At 37.6% G+C, this 24,374-nt stretch overlaps 1 long non-coding RNA gene across 5 annotated transcripts in view; it reads right to left on the reverse strand.

Annotated features, from left to right (window-relative positions):
- LOC115898424 overlaps nucleotides 1-24,374 on the reverse strand; it is a 169,968-nt gene that overhangs the window by 71,738 nt on the left and 73,856 nt on the right. For 2 of the 5 annotated variants that reach the window (XR_004058164.1, XR_004058169.1), the window contains exons 5-7: nucleotides 11,031-11,184; nucleotides 10,241-10,411; nucleotides 5,773-5,839 (exon numbers count right to left, since the gene is read on the reverse strand). This is a non-coding gene — a long non-coding RNA (uncharacterized LOC115898424). Of the gene's footprint in view, nucleotides 1-3,300; nucleotides 3,687-5,772; nucleotides 5,840-10,240; nucleotides 10,412-11,030; nucleotides 11,185-24,374 lie in introns of those variants that run through there. The other 3 variants (XR_004058179.1, XR_004058183.1, XR_004058174.1) reach the window with 3 other exon arrangements.

Consider the following 24,374-nt stretch of genomic DNA (forward strand, 5'->3'; position numbering starts at 1 on the left):
TTTTCCCAGCACCATTTTTTAAATAGGGAATCCTTTCCCCATTTCTTGTTTTTGTCAGGTTTGTCAAAGATCAGGTGGTTGTAGATGTGTGGTATTATTTCTGAGGGCTCAGTTCTGTTCCATTGGTCATATTTCTGTTTTGGTACCAGTACCATGCTGTTTTGGTTACTGTAGCCTTGTAGCATAGTTTGAAATCAGGTAGCATGATGTCTCCAACTTTGTTCTTTTGGCTTAGGATTGTCTTGGCAACGTGGGCTCTTTTTTGGTTCCATGTGAACTTTAAAGTAGTTTTTTCCAATTCTGTGAAGAAAGTCGTTGGTAGCTTGATGGGGATGGCATTGAATCTATAAATTATCTTGCGCAGTATGGCCATTTTCATATTGATTCTTCCCATCCATGAACATGGAATGTTCTTCCATTTGTTTGTGTCCCCTTTTATTTCGTTGAGCAGTGGTTTGTAGTTCTCCTTGAAGAGGTCCTTCACATCCCTTGTAAGTTGTATTCCTAGGTATTTTATTCTCTTTGAAGCAATTGTGAATGACAGTTCACTCATGATTTGGCTCTCTGTCTGTTATTGACGTATAAGAATGCTTGTGATTTTTGCACATTGATTTTGTATCCTGAGACTTTGCTGAAGTTGCTTGTCAGCTTAAGGAGATTTGGGGCCGAGACGATGGGTTTTCTAAATATACAATCATGTTATCTGCAAACAGGGACAATTTGACTTCCTGTTTTCCTAAGTGAATACCCTTTATTTCTTTCTCTTGCTTGATTGCCCTGCCAGACTTCCAACACTATGTTGAATAGGAGTGGTGAGAGAGGGCATCCCTGTCTTCTGCCAGTTTTCAAAGGGAATGCTTCCAGTTTTTGCCCACTCAGTATGATATTCACTGTGGGTTTGTCCTAAAGAACTCCTATTATTTTGAGATACGTCCCATCAATACCTAGTTTATTGAGAGATTTTAGCATGAAGGGCTGTTGAATTTTGTCAAAGGTCTTTTCTGCATCTATTGAGATAATCATATGTGGTTTTTGTCTTTGGTTCTGCTTAAAAACAAAAAAATAAAAAAAAGAAGAAAAAACAAGCTTTCAATTATGACTCTAAAACAACAACTTGATAGAGTTTTTTGTTGTTGTTGTTGTTTTTTGAGATGGAGTCTCGCTCTGTTGCCCAGGCTGGAGTGCAGTTGTGTGATCTCAGCTCACTGCAAGCTCCGCCTCCTGGGTTCATGCCATCCTCCTGCCTCAGCCTCCTGAGAAGCTGGGACTACGGGTGCCCACCACCTCATCCGGCTAATTTTTTGTATTTTTAGTGGAGATGGGGTTTCACCGTGTTAGCCAGGATGGTTTTGATCTCCTAACCTCGTGATCCACCCGTCTCAGCCTCCCAAAGTGCTGGGATTACATGCGTGAGCCACCGTGCCTGGCCAACTTGATACAGTTTTATGGTTTAGAGAGAATTCCTCTGCAGTGGAAATGTTAACAGTTTTTTAAAAAGTAATGAACATAAGCCTGACATTGGTACATATATAGAGTAAAAATATACATCAGTAAAGACTTCTATTTAATATCAAGTATTTTTATGAATATATTTAAAATGAGAGATCATAGTTCGTGTGTATGTGTGTCTTTGTGTGTGTATACATTATTATATTAGTTATAATATATATTATATATTTTTTTCTGGTAGTTATTTTCTATAAAGTCTCCATAAACACTGAATTAGTGAATACTAAGCCATTCACTAATTTCCCTGTGGGAAATACAGAGTTAGGTTCCTGTGAACCTTTGGTCACATTTTCATTAAGTAATCAACATATAACTTTGTTTTATGTGTGTTTCTATTTAAGGAAATCCTATTTAATACATATAGCTGATTCAATAACATTAAACTCACAGTTAACAGCACTATAACTCATGCCTGATATTCATGTTAGATAAATAAAGCTTATTTAACACGTGTAATTATGTCATTTTCTTCATAAGGTACATTACAGACTTCTTCTGCTTGGAAACACTAGATAGCACTTCAGTGCCTCAGCACTATACTTGGGGCCATTTAAAACAGAGAAATCACCAAAAGCACAAAAATGCAAAAATAAAAAGATGTGGCACTAAATAGACAATAAAAAGAATGCTTGTTTAGAGCATGAGAACTGAACAAGTAGGCAGGGTTTTTTCCTGTCCAGCCTCAGCTGGGATGAGGTTGGGTGCAAGAAACTGCATGTCCTCAAATGGCAGTGAAAGTGCAACAAGTACTGATTTTGGAGTAAATTTTAGTGAGTAGGCAATACGCAATCCAAATATGCAATCCACAAATAAGGCTTGACTGTACATGTGTGTGAGTGTTGTGTGTGTGTGTGTGTGTGTCTGTGTGTAGTGGATACTGTGCTCCTTGAAGATGCAAATATTGCTGACATACCTTTAGACAAAAATAGTTATCTATGGATAACTTATATTGAACAATCAGTATTTTCTAAATTTGACATTAGTAGATAAAAGGAATTTAACTAAGGCTGTTTCTCTCTGGAAGTGTGTTAATAACTTATAAATAATCATTTAAACTCAGACTTTCCCTAGACTAGATAAAGTACTTTGCATAGTTGATGTTATCTTTGTGAAACAATTTTCTCTAAAACACGAATACCCCAGAATTCAGAAACCAGTCACCTATTGTTATATGTCCTGTTTGCCAGGCTTAGAAAGCTTATTGCTTGGAGTTGGGTCTTTGTGGCCATTCCTTAGGGAACCTCCCAATTTAGGTCTATAAGATTCCTTGTTATATCATACTTAGCACCCTGATTTATCCTTTCACTTTCTAATTCTTCTCCCAACTCTGTCTGGAAAAAGCCAATACAATATCATCCATATTTTAAATGAACTTATGTAAATTTTTATCAAATACAAAACTCTTTCTATACCTTTTTTTTTTTTTTTTAGACGGAGTCTTGCTCTGTCACTCAAGCTGGAGTGCAATGGCGCGATCTCAGCTCACTCAACCTCCGCCTCCTAGATTCAAGCAATTCTCTAGCTAATTTTCATTTTTTTGTTTGTTTTCTGTTTTTTTTTTTGTTGTTGTTGTTGTTTGTTTTTTTGAGATGGAGTCCCACTCTGTCACCAGGCTGGAGTGCAGTGGTGCAATCTCGGCACACTGCAACCTCTGACTCCCTGGTCCAAGCGATTCTCCTGCCTCAGCCTCCCGAGTAGCTGGGATTACAGGCACTCGCCACCATGCCCAGCTAATTTTTGTATTTTTAGTAGAGACGGGGTTTCACCATGTTGGCCAGGCTGGTCTTGAACTCCTGACCTCACGATCTGCCCACCTCAGCCTCCCAAAGTGCTTGGATTATAGGCATGAGCCGCAGTGCCCAGGCCTATACTTTTAATATATTTTATTGGCTCAGGGAAGATAGGTAATTGGTCATTCATTCACTTGTTTTAAAAAATAATTTAAGAAATGATGATTGAATCACTATTACATCCTAGACCATGATCATCCTCTGTGTAGGAATCCATCGTCAACACAAATGCCATCCATCCAGCCCTCTGCTAAGTCTAATCATCTTGATTTGTATTTCTCCAATCATCTTCAGTTTCTTCGTGTTTCCCTTTTATTATCTTCTTTCTTGTTCTGAAGATCTGCTTTTGGTACAAAAGCTCAGAACTGAATTCAGCAAACATCTGACCTAGTGCAGATAAAACCAATGACCCACAATATATTACCTTGGTATGAAGACAAAAAAAGTGTAAATTTTTCTAATTATAAAACTAATAAATTTTATTGCCCTAAAATACTTGAAATGGTAAATTTACAAGGAAGAGAATAATACAAAATAATAAAAATACCTCTAATCCCAGCACACAGAGATAATCCTCTTTACAATTTGTTGTATTTCCCTCCTACGCATATTGTTCTAAATAGTTCCAGTAGACAACTTATGCATTTTTTCTTTTCCACTATTGATAATTTAAATTTTTAACAAATATCATAATATTCTGTTTTATAATGACATAATTTAATTACTCATTCCCATGATGCCAAACATATTTCTTGCAATTATTTAACATATATATAGTTGATTCATTAATATGGAACTCAAAGCCAAAAGCACTACAACGCATGCCTGATATTCACGTTACATGAATGAGGCTTTTTTACACACATAAGTTTGTCATTTTCCTCATAAGATACATCACAGGGGCTTCTGCTTGGAAACACTAGACAGCACTTAGTGCCTTGGTGCTATACTAAGTAAAATTATACTCAATAATGTTGCAAAAGATTTGCAGACTATTCAAGTAAAGTCTTGGTCATTTTTGTGGTGGTTGAATATGGCCTGTTATTTCTGATTGATATACACAATGTAAAATTTATTCTTGGAAACTATAATACTCTGTGTTTTCTTACTTTCATTTGTGTTTATCAAGGTTGCTTCAAATTTATTTCTATTAAACATGTGAATTTGGCAATGGAACTTTAAATGACTATATTTATAAATAAGTGAAACGAACAGAAAATGCATAGAATAACATCTCTGCTATAAACAAAACAAATAAAAAATATGTTTTTAAAATAAAGAATGTTAGGATAATACCAAAAATGAGCAGGAAGTTTATATATGCTAGAGTTCAAATTAGCCAGTAAAGGTGAGAACATTTGGCCTATTTAGGGCAGTTTATGTAACAATAAATTACATATTTTATATCACACATGATGACTAAAAAAAATTAGAGCTCTTATTACTCAGATCAACATTTTCAAATATTAAGTATTTACTTTATCATTTTAATCAAGGCAAATATTCTCACCCCTTAGTATTTACTGAGCCTCCCACTCACCCTAGGGAACATGGCAGTGTGCTTCAGTTTGCTTTGTATTTGCTGAAAATGACAATTAACAAGTCAAAATAATTTTTATTTTAAACAAAATTGTTAACACACTGCTAATAGGTAAAGTCATGTGTTCTGGGAAGTAATTTGTGGGCAAGTGGTTATGATACAAGCACTTTTAAACAGACGTCAAGGAAGGGACACCTAATTGGAATGTTGAAAAGTATGTAAATGTAGGTAATGTTGCATGGAAGTAAGTCTCATCTATCATTCCTCCGGAAATGCATGTGGTAAGATGGCACTTCCCTACCTCCTTCAAGTGAGATGTGTTCATGTGACTTCCATGGGCCAATGAAATCTAAGGGTCACTTCCGGATGACAATTTGTCACTTCCAGATGACAATTTGAAGAACCACTGCAGAATTTGTCATGACTTTTCCTTTCCAATGTGATTGTGGGTGCACAGTTTGAGACAGAGACTTCATCTACTGAGTTCTTGGGTGACTAGAATGAACAGTACTACTGCTACTTTGCTTTGGAAATGTGGCATGAAATCTCAGTGGTTTCAAACCTAAGAAATAAACTTTTATTGTTTGAAACCACTGAGATTTTGGGCTTGCTACTGTAGCATAACCCTAATTTATCCTAACTACTACAACCTCTATGAAAAAAATCTCCAGTAAAAAGACGAAAACATAAAATGTTTCTTATTCTCTGAGTAACTCTAGCTGCAAATGACCAACTAGAATTGTGGTGGGGATGTGGGTCTTGTGAACTGATAATTTTTTCAAAGCCTATGGATCTGCTAATATTCGACATTTGCCTTTAACACACACGAAACTGCTGGATTTTCCTTATTCTATGAGGTAAAATCCTCCTCTTAGTTAATTTTATATTTTCTTTTTGCCATACTCATTCACTCCACAAACACATATTTGTTACCTAATATGAGCAGGTGATCTGAAGAATTCAAAGATGAGATGAAACTCATACTTGAGGTCTTTATCACCTAAGAATGGGGATAAAATATTCACATACATTAGTGTATAAAATAGGAAGTGAAGTCCCCCGCCCATAATCCTATACTTGGGAACTGATTAATCTGCTGTATAGCTTTTTGGATTGTAATATACATATAAACATCTTTTTTTATATAAATGAAAATGTATTCTACGTGATTTTCTGGAACCTGATATTTTCTCATTGTTTTAGAGTATCTTTCCACATGAATACACATAAATCAACCTCATTATTTTTTAATGGCTGTCTTGTATTACATTTAGAAATATCTCAGTTTATATATCCAAGCTTTCTTTTGTACATCTTTTTAAAAGTGTGATTACAAAGTGGATAGAATCTTCTTATTTACAAAATACTTTTTACTACAAAACTACATACATTTATTCAAACTGAACATAATATTAAATTAAAGGAAAAGAACTCATCTAGGTAGGTCCTAATTCAAAGTTGCCAAAAAGGGAAAAATTGCTTGTTTGTTTGTTTATTTATATATTTATTTATTGTTGTTTTTGTAACTGAAATGTTCAAAGATCTGTTCTGGACATATCAGCCATGCTTCTTCCTCATTGTTTTGTTTCCTCTTTCATAACGTTCATAGGCTGGAGCAGTTCAAGCATACATCCTCCAGACTCACACTCAGAAGAAAAGAGTTTTCTACATTCCCAGGGGCTCACATACCAGTCCCAAAACTCTCTCAGGATTGACCAACTTTCAACTCATAACAAACACCCTTGATGGGTCAATGTGGCTAGTGAAATTGGGTAGGTTTCTTTACCAGGCTTGGGTCTCATCTTCCCTCTCTGGAGTTGAAGTAATGAAGCACCTTCTTCAAAGCATGCTATGTGAGTGAGAAGGGTTTGTTTTTTTTTTTTTTTTATAAAGACAAGGAATGATAAGTGAGCATGGCCAAAAAATAATTAACATCTTCTACAGCCCCTCTGTAGCTCCCTGAACTCCTATCAGCCCTCCCCACAGGCTGCCACTTTTAACACTCTCTCGTGTTCTCTCACAAATTGTCTGTGCATCTGCAAGACACACACAAGTGGAATCACACTATTTTCATCAATATTCTATCCTAGGCTTTATGTTTCAGCCCACAAAAATTTATTTCAGGCTTTTCAATGGCTGTATAATACTTCATTATAAGTATATACTATAAATCATTCAGCTAAACTCCTATTTATGGACATTGGGGGGTGGAGGTGTTATAATGACAAATAATGTTTCACTGAACGTATTAGTATTAGTCTGTTCTTGCGTTGCCATAAAGAAATACGTGAGACTGGGTAATTTATAAAGAAACAAGGTTTAATTGGCTCACAGTTCTACAGGCTGTACAGGAAACATGGCAGCATCTCCTTCTGGGGAGGCCTCAGGGAGTTTCAAATCATGGTGGAAGGCACAGCAGTATCTCACACCTCACATAGCAAAAGCAGGAGCAAGAGAGAGTGAGGCAGGGAGGTGCTGCACACTTTAAATGACCAGATCTCAGAACTCACCTCACTATGCAAGGACAGGGCCGTGGGGGATGATGCTAAACCATTCCTGAGAAATTCACCCCCATGATCCAATCACCTCACACCAGGACCCACCTCTAACACTGGGGATTACATTTCAATATGAGATTTGGGTAGGAACACATATCTAAACTATATTAATACTTATACACAAATCTGGATGCATTTATTCAAGTTTATCTCCAGATTCAAATCTTAGACATAAAATTACTAGGTCAAGAGGACATCAGCATTTAAAATTTTAACACACATTTAAAAATAGAAATAAAATTAGAGGTTAAAGGTCTGTGCCCTCTTATCCACAGTATATGGGAATGCCTGAGTCTCACTGTATCTTTGTAGTTTTGCTCAAGTGATGGCTGAAAAACAGTATTTCATTTTTATTTTATTCTGAATGTCACACATTTTTTATTGGCCAGACGAATGCCATTATCTGTGAATTGCCTATTTCCATGTTCATTTTCTTCTAGATACAAAATTTATCTTATTAAGTTATTAGTACATTAAGAAAAGTAGCACCTAATCTATTGCATTAACATATTTTTAAAAAGCTTTTGACTCTTTCTATGCCATTTTTGTTACATTAAAATTTTTTAAAGCTTTATGTATTTATGTTTGTCAATCTCTTTTCTTATAGTTTCTGGATTTGGTATGTTACTTATAAATCACTTTTAAATTTACACTAAACTCACTATATTTTCTATTCTTTCAATGGCCACATTTTTGTTTAAGTCATTGATTAATCTGCAATTATTGTTAGTCTTGGGATGTGGTCATCATTAATCATTTGTTTCTCTCATCTTCTAGGTACATAGTAGATTGTGTATACACACCCAGTGGTAGATTGGAGCCAGGTAAGTAGCTCTGGCTTATCTGGATTTGTGAGTGGAAGTAGCACAAGTCACTACAGGGTAGACATTTCATTGCCAATGCAAGAGCTTATTTTTCCCTCTGATGCAGCATTACGCCATGTTTGAGATGGTAGCTATTCCACCAGCCATCAGCCTGATTCTTTGAATTATAGAATCCACAGAGGTCTCCTGATAACAAGAAGTGAAAAATAAACTTTCGTGGTATTAAGCCATTAATACTTGGTTGCTTTTTAACTGCAGCATAGCCAGCTGTATCCCATCTTTTCTTTGGGGGACAGCTTTGTAGCAGATGCTGTCAGTGCCTCTCATATTACCTCCCTGTTAGCATCTGTTTGCCTTTGGCCCAACTTCCAACTCCTAGCACCAGTAGTTCTTTGCTAAGGGTATCCTCTCACTGGTGAAACTCACTCTGCCACCTAGGTTTCAACAGGTTGGAAGCTTCTGGAATTAATGTCTCTAGGAGCAACTCTCAAGCAATACCTGAGGAGTTTTGGTGTATAAATACTTAGTTCCCTTACCCCTTGGGTAATGTAACTTTAAGGCAGAATAGCTTGTCTGGGCTTCAAGAGCTTTCCCTGTGGGACTATGCTTCAGTTGCTTCCTGGAACTGAAAGCTGTCTTGATAACACGCTCTTCCAAAATAACCTTTCTTTCATTCTTTCACTTAATCATTCTCCTACCTTCACTCTCTAATAAATTACTCAACCTTAAAAGCTCGTCTCAGTGTCTACATCACAGGTAACCCAAGCTAAGTCAAATTTAAATAGTAACAGTTTGGGGACAGAGAATGTCAGGTAGAGAAAGCAGTATGAAAATAGATGTGGAGGTAGAAAAACAAAGCATTTAAAGAATAGCAAGTTATTTGGTGTATGGATTAAACTATATGCAAAGGGAGATAATATGGGATATCATTGGGAAAACAGATTGGCAAGATCATGAAGGATCTTGAATGATTAAAGTGTTTGGGCATTTAATTATGTAGATTCTTCACCTATTGTGATGTTGCACTTTCCTTTCATTTTCTCTCATATTCTCATTATGGATCAAAAAGAAAAGGTCATCTGCTAAATACAGAAAAGTAAAGAGAAGCAGCAGGCAATTTTCCCAATCATTAATCACTCAATAATATCTATACAAGAATTAGACTATGGCAGCTGTGTATTTCTAACCTCCATCCCACATCCCCTTGCCTTTCAGCTGAAAAAGTGTAAAAGACATTTTTTCTTAACAGAATCATTAACAAGATTTCCTACCCCAAAAAGTCTGATTTAAGAAATTTAGAAACATAGGGTTATTACCTACTCATTAGGTTAAGCAAGCACAAACTCAGGAAGAAAAAAAAGGCCAACTAAGAATTCCTTAGTTTGGCATAACAAAAAGCTGAAACCTCTCTCTGGAGATCACAGGCCTTAAAAAGGCAGCATACGGTAATCATAAAAGCATCTGATACAATACAAAGGATATAGGATTCTAGTTTCTGTGTGAGTTTAACCAAGTCACTTCTCCTCTTTGGGATTCAGTTTTTATATCTCTAAAATAATGGGGTAAAACTAGAAGAACACCTAAAAAATTTTACCCTAAAAAATTATAGGCTTCCAAATAATTGTATTTGGTGTATGCTTTATTAGTAAGCAGAACAAACACCTAACTTTAGCTGATTCTGCAATTCCAAATTTTTGTGGCAGCTTTATATTTTCTGCTCTACTCTCTTAAATCACCTTCCTCCTCTATATTTGCCTTCCCTTCCTGTACATTCCTAAAAATACATTATGCAAATATTTTCCCTAACCACTGTATTTTAAGATTATGCTGTCCCTGACCTTGGGAGAGTAGAAGTTAATTTTTTGGTTGCTAATGATTGAGTCTTAGGGCTTAATAAGCCCTCCAAGTCCCCCAAGAATAAGCCCTCCAAGAACAAGAGGATAATAGCTTTAAGAAGAAAGCAAACACCTCTAAAGACACTCTAGGAGTGGGGTGGTACTGCATAAGTCAGGGAATTACCAGATGAAGCTCCAGGAGTGTAGAAATTGCCAGGAATGCTGAGGGCCTTTTAGTCCAAGAAGAGCTGTGTAACAAGAGCTATCAAATTATTTGGGTGCAGTCCCATGGCAAGGGGAGGGGGTTTCTTGGGCAACAATTGTCAGTATCCAGGGATCACACCATTGGTTCTTCCTATTAACAGGGATGAAAACAATTCTCATCAACCTTGAGCACTTAAGGTGTTGACCATCTGATAGGAAACGCACTTGACCACACATTGCCATAACACTTTGCTTAGTGTTTATCTGATTACAACTTTGGTAACTCCATTCTCACAACAACCCAAGATGTCCATATTCCAAAGAAGATATGGAGGAGGAAAATGGTGTCAGCCAGTAGAACTTAATGTGAATTAAAACCTGGAAGAATTAAAGTCTATGAAGATGGAATTGACTTCTAAAAATATAAAAAGCCATTCAATTATCCCATGCTTACTCACATTTGCTATTAATATTTAACCTTTTTATTGTTGGTATTAAATATACTGAAATTCTCCTCTAACAAGGGCGTCTCAATTTTAAACTAAATGGTTATATTTTAACAAAAAGTATGTTTATATAGAGTAAGAACAACTAGTATGTATATGACTAGAAAATCACTTATGTAATTCAGAGATAATATAGTAATTCTTGATGTGATGATGACTGAATTAAACATTTTTGAATACTTTTATTGGTGAGAAAAATCAAGAAATATTTTTAATGAAACAGAATATAGTGCCATACAAATAATTGAATATTTATTTACTTACAGTTAATTCAAAGCTTATTTAATGTCTCCCATGAGAAGAGCATTTCAAGAATGTAGAGGTCTGGTCTGTGAAAATTGATACCTTTCCATCATGAATTAATCAGCATCCTCCGACTTGAACAGGTGTTGGATGAGAAAGTTCAGGCTTTCCTGACCTAAGGCAGCAGGAAACCAACAAACTAAAATTCCTGTGATCCATTCCCAGACTGCAAATTGAAAATTGAAACACTATTTGAAATTATAGTTTGTAGTGTTTTATCATTAGTCAATATTACTCTGTATTAGAGAAAAGGAGGCTTGAGAAACTCAGAGAATAAAATCCACTTTTGCAGTTTACATGAGATTACAGCTGTGGAAGAAATTTTTCTGCTACTGCTAAAGCCAAGAAAAAAAATCTTTGTTTGTTTTTTGTTTTTTGCAGAATTTGCAAAAACAATAACTTTAAATCAGCCATCCTGATCTACCACAGGCTCTGGGTAATTATCCCCAATAGGTCTCTTTAGTGAGTCAGTTTCTATTTTTTTCTCCAAAAGTAGTTTCTTTCTGACATTTTCACGCAGTCTTTCTGTTTGCTAAAATAATAAAGTCTCTTATTACAAAAACATCAACAACTGTCAAGGATTTTGTTTCTCCAAGGCTCAGCTCTCAAGTCTTCTGACTTAGTAGCTAATATGGCAATCTTAATCATGAATTTCATGCAAATCCTTCTTTTTTTAACAGATTAATGAAACAAATAAAGACTGGCCCACTGCTCTACTTAGTTGTCAAAAACCTGTGCTGCAAACCTGAAGTCTCTTCGTGAATTTCTGGAAGATTCTTTTATTTATTTATTTATTTATTTATTTATTTATTTTTGTTCTGGTCTTACAGAACCCAGTATAAGGCAAGAAGAAAAATCAGCTAAGGAGAATTTCCACTTCCTGTCAAGATGGAGAAATAGGAACAGTTTACTCTTCCACTTGAAACAACAAAAAAATAGACAAAATATATGAACGATAGTTTTTAAGACACTGAGTTACCAGACAATGCAGGATACTGAGCCCTCAGATATGTGAAACAAGTGATGTGGACCCTATGATTCCTCTACCTTACTACCTTAAGGGAATTTCCAGGCCACAGAACAGGGAGGGGAACCCAGGTGGAGTGTAGAAGACTCCACGAGCTGAGGAAATGAAATGGAGGGCCTGAGGAGACCAAAACAGCTTGAGTTCACAGAACAGAGTACCAGAAAGGAAAGAGCTGTGCAGAGAGACAACTTCAGATCTCTGAAAAATACTCATTCTGAGTATGGGTAAATGCATTCATGTAAAGATACTACCTACGACCAGAGAAAGGACCACCCAAAACGGTACCTAGTGAGCACTCACTGGAGAGAATAGTGGCTGCCATTCACCAGGAAGACTGGAAAACCTCAAGATTTACATGGCATTGAGTATAGTATTCAGAAGGGTCTCACTTCAGTAGTAATGAATAATTAGCCCATGACTAAAACTACTCTGGTCTACCTAGCAATTCCTAAAAACAAGGGTAGAAAAGATCAAACTGTTACCAAGTAATTTAACTGTGTCCCAGAACAAAGCTCAAGAATATTTATAGGAACACAAAAATATACAGCATCCCACAAGGTATAATTTACAATGTCTGGCATCCAATCAAAAATTTCCAGACACACAAAAAAACAGAAAAATATGATATAATGAGGAGATAAATCAATCAATTGAATCTGATTAAGAACTAACCACAGATGTTAGAGTTAGCAGAGAAGGATATTAAAATGGTTATTATAATTGTATTCCATATGTTCAAAAAGTTAAGCAAAAACATGAAAAGCATAAAAAGATCCAAATCAAACTTTTAATGATTAAAACTAAAATGTGTAAGATGAAAATTATACTTTCTAGAATTAACAGCAGATTAGACATGGAGGAAGAAAAGATTAGTGAACTTGAAGGCATGGAAATAGAAGCAACTCCAAATGAAACATAGAAGACATAACTGTTAAAAACTGGACAGAGTGTTAGGTGTGGGACAACTCAAACAGCCTAATATATGAGTAACTGAAGTCATAATGGAGGGGAAATATTTGAAGATATTATGAATGAAAATTTTCCAAACTTGACAAAAATGACAAACTCATATATATAAGAAGCTTAGCAAACCCTAAGCAAAAGAAACATAAAGAATACTAAGGCACAGAATAATAAAATTTATCAAAATGGGTAATAAATAGGAAATCTTATAAGCAGTAGAAGAAAAAGATATATATACAGAAACAGAAATAAGGGTCACAGTAAATTTCTGTTGCAAACAATGCGAAAGTAAAAAACAGTAGGGCAATATCTTAAAAGTATTGGGAGGAAAAAACTATTCTAGAATTCTATACCCACTGAAAAAAAATATTTCAAAACTGAAAGCAAAATAAAGACTTGAGACATATAAAGGCAAAATAATATGTCAGTCTCTTTGAGAAAATTGATGAAATTAATAAATCTCTAGCCAGACTGATCAGAGCAAAAGAAGGAAGATACAAATTGTCAGTAGTAGGCATGACAGAAGTGAAACCAGGGTAAATTTTACAAATATCAAAATGATACTAAGGGAATATTATATACAACCTTATTCGAATAAACTCTACAACTTAGATACAGTGGACAAATTCTTTGAAAGATACAAACTACCAAAGCTTACTCAAGAAAAAAAATAGGTAATATAAATAGCCCTCCACTATTAAAGAAATTAAATTAGTAGTTACACAATTTCCCACAAAGAAATGCTGAGGTCCAGATGGCTTCACTTGATAATTCTACCAAAGATTCAAAGAAGAAATAGTGTCCATTCTACACAAATTATTGCATAAAATTGAAAAGGAGAGGACATTCTTCAACTCACTCTATGGAGGCCAGAATTAGATGTCCAAAACAGATAAAGATATTACAGGAAAAGAAAACCGCAGGCCAACATTCCTCATGATCATTGATGAAAAAGTTGTTACTGAAATTTGAGCAAATTAAATCCAATGCCAGGTTAAAGGATAATACATCATGATCAAGTGTGCAAGGTTGGTTTAACAATAGAAAATCAATGAATGTAATCCACAATAATAAAAAACAAAAGAAATGTATGAACTATATGATCATCTCAATAGATGTAGAAGAAAGCATTTGACAAATATCAACGTACATTCTTTATTTGCTTTAAAAAAGGAATTTTACTGCTTTAAAAAAGGAGCTTTCTCAACTTGATGAAGGGCTTCTATGAAAATACAGCTTAAAAAAATAAGGAGTAGCTAAGATCAGTAACAAAGCAAGATATCCACTCTCGCCACTTCTCTTTCACATTATGTTGGAATTTCTTGTCAATGCAATAAAGCAAGAAAAAGAAATAAAAGGTATCCAGGTTGAAAAGAAATAAATAAAACTCTTTATTCACAAATGACATAATTATTCATGTAGAAAATCCACTGGAATCTATATTTTTGAAATAAGCTACTAGAATTATTAAATGAGTTGAGGCAATGCTGCAGGATAAAAGATCAATACATAAAAATCTATTTTGTTTTATGTATTAGCAATGAACCATCAGAAGTTAATATTTTGAAAACAATGCCATTAAAAATGGCCTCAAAAATATGAAATAATTAGAAATAAAACTGTCAAAAGACTGTAAAAGACCTGTGCACTGAAAACTATAAAACATTGCTGAAAGTAATTAAAGATCATCTAAATAAACGGTGAGATATACAGGTTGTGTATTCCTCATCCAAAATGCTTGGGACCAGAAGTGTTCAGGATTGTACATTTTTTTTGGATTTGGAATATCTGCATATGCCTAATGAGATATCTTGGGAATGGGACCCAAGTATAAACACAAAATGCATTTGTTTTATATACACCTTATGTGCACAGACTAAAGGTAATTTTATACAAAATTTTTTATACTTTTGTGCAGAAAACAAAGTTTGTGTACACTGAACCATAAGAAAGCAAAGGTGTCAGATGTGTAATTTTCCACTTGTGGCATCATGTCATTACTCAAAAAGTTTCAGATTTTAGAGCATTTCAAATTTCAGATTTTCAGATTAGTAATGTTCTACCTATATTGTGTTCATTAGTCAAAAGACACAATAATGCTAAGAAAGCACTCTTCCCAAACCAATCCATACATTTAAACCAATCCCAGTTAAAATTCTAGCAGGGTTTTTGTAGAAATTAACTGATTCTAAAATTGATATAAAAATTCAAAGGACTCAGAATAGCCAAAACAACTCTGAAAAAAAAAAAAAGATGAACAAATTTAGAGAACTAACACTTATTACGAAGCTACAATAATCAAGACAGTTTGGTACTGGTGTAAAGATAGACAAATAGACAAATGGAACAGAAGAGAGTCCAGAAATAGACCCACACATATACAGACAAATGATTTTGACAAAGTTTCAAAGGCAATTCAGTAGAGAAAGATTAGTCTTTTCAACAAATGGTGCTGGAATAATTGGATATATATATATATATGCAAGAAAAAAAATAAACTTTGATCTATATCTTGCACCATAAAATTAACTCAACATGAATCATAGACCTAAATGTAAAACTTAAACCTATAAAACTTTTAGGAGAAAACTTCTGCAACTTTGATTAGGTAGAGATTCCTTAGATATGATACCAATATCATAATCTGTAAAAGAAAATATAGATAAATTGGACATTATCATAATTTTAAAACTTCTACTTTTTGAAATACACTGCCAGCAAAATGAAAAGACAAATCAGATATTTGGGAGAAAATACCCGCAAACCACATAACCATAAACCAAAATATATTTATATATATATTTAAAATTCTTAAAATTCAGTAATAAGAAAACAATGGACAAAACATTTGAACAGACACTTCATCAAAGAAAACAACAAACATGAAAAGATTCTCAACACCATTAAGTTAAAATCACAATGAGATAGCATTATAGACCTATTAGAATGGCTAATTAAAAAAAAATACACCATATCTGGTTTTAGCAAGAATTCTGAGCAACTGAAACTCTCATACACTGATGATAGAAATGTAAAATGATTCAACTACTTTGGAAAACCATTTTACAGTTTCTTAAAAAGCAAAACATACACATACATATAATCCATGCAACCTACTTCCAAGTATTTCCCCCAAGATTATTAAAGTGTCTGTCAATATAAAGATTTGTATACAAATGTTCATAGTAAATGTATATGTAACATCCTGGGTTACCCAGGGGCCTCCAGAGGGACAGAACTAATAGGATATATATAAAGGGGAGTTTATTAAGTCTTAACTCACACAATCACAAGGTACCACAATAGGCTGTTTGCAGGCTGAGGAACAAGGAGAGCCAGTCCGAGTTCCAAAACTGAAGAAGTTGGAGTCCGATGTTCGAGATCAGGAAGCATCCAGCACAGGAGAAAGGCTGGGAGGCTGGGCCATCTAGCCTTTTCACATTTTTCCGCCTGCTTTATATTTGCTGGCAGCTGATTAGACGGTGCCCACCCAGGTTAAGAGTGGGTCTGCCTTTCCCAGTTCACTGACTCAAATGTTAATCTCCTTTGACAACACCCTCACAGATACCCAGGATCAATACTTTGCATCCTTCAATGCAATCAAGTTGATACTCAGTATTAACAATCACAAGTCCACCCTTTGTCAACTTGGACCCACACACATCTCCTGAGATCATACATACTCTTCAAATAAAGATACTAAAATAGGTCATAATTATGCTCAAGATAATACAACTATCCTTCATAGTACTACCATTCATAAAGCCAGAAATGCACCAATCCTCAACCCAGATACTATTACCTAAAGTTAACAACACTTAAATGCTGATAGGAAGTCAAAATCTTATGTCACATAATAAAGGAAAAAGAAAATGAAGGTTTTTCTTAGTACAAAGTGTACACGCATAAACATGGTTTTAACAAAATCAAGAGGAAATATTCATGACAATTATAGTCCTCGTTTTTGCAACTGGTCACGTAGTCATAGCTGGTATTGATGATTACCTTCTTCTACTACCCATTCTGTATGCTCTTTGCCTTCAGCAAGCACCTCAACAGATCATAGTTTTTTTTTCCTGGTGGAGTGACCCAAATCTTCATTCCTGAAGAGTCTGGGCCATCTGTAGTCCTGCCTGGATTGGGCTGCTGTAGTTTCCCATTGACTTTAATCACAGGCATGGTAATACTAAGAGATGCCCTAATGGGTCTCCTGTATTCCATGCATACTCTTCCTTGCTTCTGTTGTGGAATAGTAGAATGATTTCATCTTGGGATAGTCCAGGTAAATCACCCCAACCAACACTGTAACTCCCTTCTTAGCCTGTTGACTTAAAGGTAGGAGGAACCCAAAGTGTCCAGGTGGCAATATTAACCTCCAGTTTAATGGAATTGTGTCTCCTGGTGGCAGCATTCTTCCCTCTGGAACTAAGACCTCTAGGCCAGCAGAACGTAATGTTGTGGGAACAGGAAGCAAAAATGTTGCTAGTGGATCCCTAGGGGTGATGGTGAATGCTGATGATCAAGGGGTGCCACTTCCACTTCCACCCCTTGATTCCTGGCTATGGGAGAAAGAGTACCACACATTGGATGCCGATTCAGAGCATACACAGCCTTCTGGAGAACTTTGCCCCAGCCCTGCAAAGTACTGTTGCTTAGTTGGCATTGTAATTGTGACTTCAAAAAGCTATTCTACCGTTCTGTCAATCCATCTTCTTCAGGATGATGTGGAACATAAGAAGACCAGCGAATTCCATGAGCATGAGCCCACTGACACACTTCTTTAGCCGTAAAGTAAGTGCCTTGGTCAGAGACAAAGCTGTGTGGAATACCGTGACATTGGATAAGGCATTCTGTGAGTCCACAGATGGTAGTCTTGGCAGAAGCATTGCATGCAGGATAGGCAAACTTACATCTGGAGTAAGTGTATATTCCAGTAAGGACAAACTTCTGTGCTTTCAATCATGGAAGAGGTCCAATATAATCAACCTGCCACCAGGTGGCTGGCTGATCACCCCAAGGAATGTTGCCATATCAAGGGCCCAGAGTTGGTCTCTGCTGCTGGCAAATTGGGCACTCAGCAGTGGCCGTAGCCAGGTCAGCCTTGGTGAGTGGAAGTCCATGTTGCTAAGCCCATGCGTAACCTCCATCCCTGTCACCATGGCCAATTTGTTCATAGGCCTGTTGGGTAATGACAGGGATGGCTGGGGAAAGAGGCTGGTTGGTGTCCACAGAATGGGTCACTCTAGCCATCTGATTATTAAAATCTTCCTCTGCTGTGGTCACACGTTGGTGAGCACTCACAAGGGATACAAGTATCTTCACAGTTTTTGACCACTCAGAGAGGTCCATCCGCATACCTCTTTCCCAAATTTCTTTGTCACCATTTTTCCAATCATGCTTCTTCCACGTCCCTGACCATCCAGCCAAACCATTGGCTACAGCCCATGACTCAGTATATAATCGCACATCTGGCTATTTCTCCTTCCATGCAAAGTGCACAACCAGGTGCACTGCTCAAAGTTCTGCCCACTAGGAAGATTTTCCTTTAACGCTGTCCTTCAGGGATATCGTAGTAAGGGGTTGTAGTACTGTGCCTCTCCACTTTTGGGTGGTGCCTGCATATCATGCAGAACCATCTGTGAACCAGGCCCTAGTCCTCCCTTCCTCTGTCAACTGATCGTAGGGAACACCCTATGAGACCATTGGTGTAGGCTGAGGGAGAGAAGGCAGGGTGGCAGAAGTGGAGACCATGGGCATTTGAGCCACCTCCTCAAATGCATGTAGGCATGTAACTTACTTGTGCCTTCAGGACCTGCATGTAACTTACTTGTGCCTTCAGGACCTGCTCAAGCCCAATCATGTATATACCACTTCCATTTGATGATGGAATGCTGCTGCGTATGACCCACTTTATGGCTAGATGGATCAGAAAGCACTCAGTTCATGATAGGCAGTTCAGGTCTCATGGTGACTTTATTTCCCATAGTTAAACGTTCAGTTTCCACCAAAGCCCAGTAAGAGTCCAAGAGCTGTCTCTCAAAGGGAGAGTAGTTACCTGCAGAAGACAGCAGGGCCTTGCTCCAAAATCCTAGAGACTTCCACTGTGATTCACCTATGAGGGCCTGCTGAAGGCTCCAAACAGCATCCCTATCCACCACTGACACCTCAAGCACCATTAGATCTGTTGGGTCATATGGCACAAGTGGCAGAGCAGCTTGCACAGTAGCCTGAACCTGTTGCAGAACCTTCTCCTGTTCTGGACCCCACTCAAAACTGGCTTCAGGTCACTGGATAAATGGGATGGAGTAACACACCTAAATGAGGAAGGTGTTGCCTCCCAAATCCAAATAGGCCCACTAGGCATTCCTCTTTCTTGGTTGTAGGAGGGGCCAAATGCAGCAACTTATCCTTCACCTTAGAAGGAATATCTTAACAGGCCCCACACCACTGTACCACTAGAAATTTTGCCAAGGTAGAAGGTCCCTGAATTTTAGTCAAATTTATTTGTCGTCCTCTGGCATGCAAATGTCTCACAAATAAGTCCAGTGTGTTTGCTACTTCTTGCTCACTGGATACAAGCATCATAATGTCATCAGTGTAATGGACCAGTGTGATATCTTGTGGAACCAAAAAGCAATCAAAATCTCTCCAAATAAGATTATGACACAAAGCCAGGGAATTGATATACCCCTGAGGTATGACAGTAAAGGTATATTGCTGGCCTTGCCAGGTGAAGGCAAATTGCTTCTGGTGGGCCTTATGGACAGGAATGGAGAAAAAGGCATTTGCCAAATCAATGGCTGCATACCAGGTACCAAGAGATGTGTTAATTTGCTCAAGCCATGAAACCACATCTGGTACAGATTAGCTGCAATTCAAGTCACCATTTGGTTAAGCTTACAATAATCCACTGTCATTCTCCAAGATCCATCTGTCTTCTACACTGGCCGGAGAGGAGAGTTGAATGGGGATGTGGTGGGAATCACCACCACTGCGTCCTTCAAGTCCTTGATGGTGGCAGTAATCTCCACAATTCCTCCAGGGATGTGATATTGTTTTTGGTTTACTATTTTTCTAGGTAGAGGCAACTCTAATTGTTTCCATTTGGTCTTTCCCACCATAATAGCCTCCACCTTACCAGTAAGGGAACCAGTGTGGGGGTTCTAGCTGCTAAGTATGCCTATGCCAATTATGCATTCTGGCACTGGGAAAATGACCACAGGTTGAGTCCAGGGGCATGCTGTAATTCAGCCCTGAGCTAAAACTCCATTAATTACCTAACCTCCATAAGCCCCTCATTTAACTAGAGGACCACAATAACATTTTGGGCCCCTGGAATCAATGTCAGCCCAGAGCCAGTATCCAGTAGTTTCTGAAATGTCTGATCATTTCCCTTTCTCCAGTGCAGTTTCCCTACTAAAAGGCTGGAGGTCTCCTTGGGGAAGGATGGGAGAAAGATTAGCAACATAAAATTATCAGTAGTGTAGTGAGGTCCTTCCTCAAGGGACCTTCATTCAAGGTCTCTGGGTCTGTAAACTGGCTCAAGTCTGGAAATTGATTGAGGGGCCGTGATTCTCTGTTTTTATAATTCAAATTAGTCTTTTGTCCACTCGACCTAGAAGTTTTCTGCTTATATAAATTAAGTAGGAATGCAGTAGGCTATCAATTTCACTTCTAAGAACACCATGATTAATTAACCAATGCCAGAGCTCTACACGAGTCAGACTATACTGATTGCTGCTTTTCCCCTACTGTCTATTAAAGTAGCTATGCCCACTTTGCCTTTGATGGTGGAGTGCTATCACGTGGCCCCTGACACCTCGTGATCCAATTATTCCCACTGTATTTAAATTCTGTAGTTGAGCAACTGAAGCTCCCACTGTTAGATCTGACATACAGAGAAGAGCAATTACAGGGCTCTTCAAAGACGCAGGTGCTGCCCTCACAAACTATTTTGCAAGGCATTGGTTAAGGGTATACCTTCTGGACCCTCCCAGCTGGGATGAGAAGGCCTAAAGTGACTAATCCTCTCCACCATCCCAATCTCCCTAAGCCTTTGGATCCCTTCCTCTACATTAAACCAAGGGAGATCAGGCATTTCCAGCTTGCTCACAGTGGGCCATCTTTTAATCCATATTTCAGCTAACCAAGCAAATATACTATTAGAACCTTTCTCAACTCCCTGAACTGCAACATTTAATGCAGAATCGCTACCTATTGGGCCCAAATCAAAAAATTCAGCCTGGTCCAACTCTACGTTCCTTCCACCATTATCCCACACACTTAATATCCATTCCCATGCCTGTTCTCCAGATTTCCACTTATATAAATTAGAAAACTCAAGTAGTTCTTTTTGAGTGTAGCACACCTCCTCATGGGTCCCACCCTCAACCTCACCTCTAGCAGGCCACCAGGACTTTAGTCTAGTTATAGGTCTAGAAGCAAAGAGGGGTGTTGGGGGTGGCTCCTGAGGAGAATCAACATTATCTTACAGGGAAACTGCCTCAGGGGAGGCCATCACTGTTGCTTCAGGCAGCACAGGGTTTATCTCCTCAGACAAAGGTGGAAAGTCTGATGGTTTCATGGGTCAGGGAGGGGATATTGCCACTACTGGGAATGGGGAAGCTGTTTCTTCTGGCAAAAAAGGTTCATCAGAGTTTACAAACTCAGTGTCCCCAGCTTCATCAGGGTCCTCCCACACATCCCCATTCCAAGTTGCAGGATCTCTTTCTTTTCTAATCAATGCCCTCACCTTAACAGTAGACACCTGGCAAAGCTGTGCATGTACCTTTCATTGCAGATCAACCACTCTCATGATAAGAGTCTGTGTCTGTTTTTCCACAATTTCAGCTCTCTAAAGGGACAGAGCTAATAGGATACACATACACACACACACACACACACACACACACACACATATGTATGAAGGGGAGATTATTAAGTATTAACTCACAAGGTCCCACAATAGGCCATCTGCAAGCTGAAGAGCAAGGAGAGCCAGTCTGAGTTCCAAAATTGAAGAACTTGGAGTCTGATGTTCGAGGTCAGGAAGCACCCAGCACAGCAGAAAGGTGTAGGGTGGGAGGCTAGGCCAGTGTAGCCTTTTCACGTTTTTCTGCTTGCTTTATATTTGCTGGCAGCTGATTAGATGGTGCCCACCCAGATTAACAGTGGGTCTTCCTTTCCCAGTCCACTGACTCAAATGTTAATCTCCTTTGGCAACACTTTCACAGAGATATGCAGGATCAATAGCTTGCATTCGTCAATCCAATCAAGTTGACACTTACTATTAACCATCACAAATCCCATAACTGTAAATAGCACAGTGTTCAGCATAGGAAAATGGAAAAACAAACTGTCATATAGCCTCACAGTGGAATAATACCCATCAATGGTAAAAGAATGAACTAATGATACATACAACACAGATGAGTCTCAAAATAATTATGCTGCTGAAACATGCCAGACTCTCCTGCCCTCCAAAAATACATACTGTTAGATTCCATTCATATGTTTCTAGAAAACACAAACTAGCATACTGTGATTTAAAAAAATTTCTGTCTCATTGATCTGTCTAATATCAACAGTGGGGTGTTAAAGTCTCCCACTATTATTGTGTGGGAATCTAAGTCTCTTTGTAGGTCTCTAAGAACTTGTTTTATGAATCTGGGTGCTCCTGTATTGGGTGTATATATATTTAGGATAGTTAGTTCTTCTTGTTCATTGATCCCTTTACCATTATGTAATGCACTTCTTTGTCTTCTTTGATCTTTGTTGGTTCAAAGTCTGCTTTACTAGATGCTAGGATTGCAACCCCTGCTTTTTTTTGCTTTTTATTTTCTTGGTAAATATTCCTCCATCCCTTTATTTTGAGCCTGTGTGTGTCTCTGCATGTGAAATGGGTCTCCTGAATACAGCACACTGATGGGTCTTGACTCTATTCAATTTTCCAGTCTGTGTCTTTTAATTGGGGCATTTAGCCCATTTATATTTAAGGTTAATATTGTTATGTGTGAATTTGATCCTGTCATCATGATACTAGCCGGTTATTTTGCATATTAGTTGATTCAGTTTCTTCATTGTATCACTGGTCTTTACATTTTTGAGTGTTTTTGCAGTGGCTGGTGCCAGTTTTTCCTTTCCATATTTAGTACGTCCTTCAGGAGCTCTTGTAAGGCAGGCCTGGTGGTGACAAAATCCCTCAGCATTTGCTTGTCTGGAAAAGATTTTATTTCTCCCTCGCTTATGAAGCTTAGTTTGACTGGGTATGAAATTCTGGGTTGAAAATTCTTTTAAGAATGTTGTGGCCAGGCGCGATGGCTCACGCATGTAATCCCAGCACTTTGGGAGGCCAAGGTGGGCAGATCACAAAGTCAGGAGAGCGAGAGCACCCTGATTAATATGGTGAAATCCCATCTCTACTAAAAATACAAACAATATATATATATATTAGCCGAGCATGTTGGGGGCACCTGTAGTCCCAACTACTCAGGAGGTTGAGCCAGGAGAATGGCGTGAACCCAGGAGGCAGAGCTTGCAGTGAGCTGAGATGGCACTACTGCACTCCAGACTGAGCGACAGAGTGAGACTCCATCTCAAAAAAAAAAAAAAAAGAATGTTTAATATTGGCCCCCACTGTCTTCTGGCTTATAGGGTTTCTGCAGAGAGATTGCTGTTAGTCTGATGAGCTTCCCTTTTTGGGTAACCTGACCTTTCTCTCTGGCTGCCCTTAACATTTTTACCTTCATTTCAACCTTGGAGAATCTGAGGACTATGTGTCTTGGGGTTGCTATTCTCAAGGAGTATCTTAGTGGTGTTCTCTGTATTTCCTGAATTTGAATGTTGGCCTGTCTTGCTAGGTTGGCAAAGTTCTCCTGGATAATAACCTGAAGTGTGTTTACCAGCTTGGTTCCATTCTCCCTGTCACTTTCACATATACAAATCAATCACAGGTTTGGTCTTTCACATATGATCTTTTCCATATCTCTTCAAGGCTTTGTTTGTTCCTTTTCGTTCTTTTTTTTCTAATCTTGTCTTCACGCCTTATTTCAGTAAATTGATCTTCAGTCTCTGATATCATTTCTTCTGCTTGATCAATTCAGCTATTGATACTGGTATATACTTCAAGAAGTTCTCGTGCTGTGTCTTTCAGCTCCATCAGGTCATTTATATTCTTCTCTAAATTGGTTATTCTATTTAGCAGTTCCTGTAACCTTTTATCAAGGTTCTTAGCTTCCTTGCATTGGGTTAGAACATGCTCCTTTAGCTCAAAGGAGTTTGTTATTACCCACCTTCTGAAGCCTACTTCTGTCAAT

Source organism: Rhinopithecus roxellana, chromosome 1 (genome assembly GCF_007565055.1).
Source record: "Rhinopithecus roxellana isolate Shanxi Qingling chromosome 1, ASM756505v1, whole genome shotgun sequence".
In the NCBI taxonomy this organism is placed as follows: domain Eukaryota; kingdom Metazoa; phylum Chordata; class Mammalia; order Primates; family Cercopithecidae; genus Rhinopithecus; species Rhinopithecus roxellana.